We start from the raw sequence: 2,124 nt of genomic DNA on the forward strand, positions 1-2,124 counted from the left end.
TTGTACTTGTTATATTACTCTATGTTGACTATTATTCATGAGATATACATGTTACAAGTTGAAAGCAACCGCTGAAACTTAATCTTCCTTTGTGTTGTTTCAATACCTTTACTTTGATTTATTGCTTTATGAGTTAACTCTTATGCAAGACTTATTGATGCTTGTCTTGAAGTACTATTCATGAAAAGTCTTTGCTATATGATTCACTTGTTTACTCATGTCATTACCATTGTTTTGATCGCTGCATTCACTACATATGTTTACAAATAGTATGATCAAGGTTATGATGGCATATCACTTCGGAAATTATCTTTGTTATCGTTTTATCTGCTCGGGACGAGCGAGAACTAAGCTTGGGGATGCTTGACACGTCTCCGACGTATCGATAATTTCTTATGTTCTATGCCATATTATTGATGATACCTACATGTTTTATGCACACTTTATGTCATATTCGTGCATTTTATGGAACTAACCTATTAACAAGATGCCGAAGTGCCAGTTCCTGTTTTCTGCTGTTTTTGGTTTCAGAAATCCTAGTAACGAAATATTCTCGGAATTGGACGAAACAAAGACCCAGGGGCCTATTTTTCCACGGAGCTTCCAGAAGACCGAAGAACACACGAAGTGGGGCCACGAGGTGGCGACACCACGTGGCGGCGCGGCCCAGGGGGGCCCGCGCCGCCCTATGGTGTGGCCCCTCGTCCGGCCCCCGACTCGCCCTTCCGCCTACTTAAAGCCTCCGTCGCGAAACCCCGATGCGAAAAACCACGATACGGAAAACCTTACCGAGACGCCGCCACCGCCGATCCCATCTCGGGGGATTCGGAGATCTCCTCCGGCACCCTGCCGGAGAGGGGATTCATCTCCCGGAGGACTCTACACCGCCATGGTCGCCTCCGGAGTGATGAGTGAGTAGTTCACCCCTGGACTATGGGTCCATAGCGGTAGCTAGATGGTTGTCTTCTCCTCATTGTGCTTCATTGTTGGATCTTGTGAGCTGCCTAACATGATCAAGATCATCTATCCGTAATACTCTATGTTGTGTTTGTCGGGATCCGATGGATAGAGAATACCATGTCATGTTAATTATCAAGTTATTACATATGTGTTGTTTATGATCTTGCATGCTCTCCGTTTCTAGTAGAGGCTCCGGCCAAGTTTTTATTTTTAACTCCAAGAGGGAGTATTTATGCTCGATAGTGGGTTCATGCCCGCATTGACACCTGGGGAGTGACGAAACCCCTAAGGTTGTGTTGTGTTGTTGCCACTAGGGATAAAACATTGGCGCTATGTCCGAGGATGTAGTTGTTGATTACATTACGCACCATACTTAATGCAATTGTCTCGTTGCTTTGCAACTTAATACTGGAAGGGGTTCGGACGATAACCTCGAAGGTGGACTTTTTAGGCATAGATGCGGTTGGATGGCGGTCTATGTACTTTGTCGTAATGCCCAATTAAATCTCACTATACTTATCATGTCATGTATGTGCATTGTTATGCCCTCTCTATTTGTCAATTGCCCGATTGTAATTTGTTCACCCAACATGCTTTTATCTTATGGGAGAGACACCTCTAGTGAAGCTGTGGACCCCGGTCCATTCTTTAATACTGAAATACAAATCTGCTCGCAATACTTGTTTTTACTATTTTCTCTCGCAAACAATCATCTTCCACACAATACGGTTAATCCTTTGTTACAGCAAGCCGGTGAGATTGACAACCTCACTTGTTTCGTTGGGGCAAAGTACTTTGGTTGTGTTGTGCAGGTTCCACGTTGGCGCCGGAATCTCCGGTGTTGCGCCGCACTACATCCCGCCGCCATCAACCTTCAACGTGCTTCTTGGCTCCTCCTGGTTCGATAAACCTTGGTTTCTTTCTCGAGGGAAAACTTGCTCGCTGTGCGCATCATACCTTCCTCTTGGGGTTGCCCAACGAACGTGTGAAATACACGCCATCAAGCTCTTTTTCCGGCGCCGTTGCCGGGGAGATCAAGACACGCTGCAAGGGGAGTCTCCACTTCTCAATCTCTTTACTTTGTTTTTGTCTTGCTTTATTTTATTTACTACTTTGTTTGCTGCATTATATCAAAACACAAAAAAATTAGTTGCTAGTTTTACT

Source organism: Lolium rigidum, chromosome 2 (assembly GCF_022539505.1).
Source record: "Lolium rigidum isolate FL_2022 chromosome 2, APGP_CSIRO_Lrig_0.1, whole genome shotgun sequence".
Classification (NCBI taxonomy): Eukaryota; Viridiplantae; Streptophyta; class Magnoliopsida; order Poales; family Poaceae; genus Lolium; species Lolium rigidum.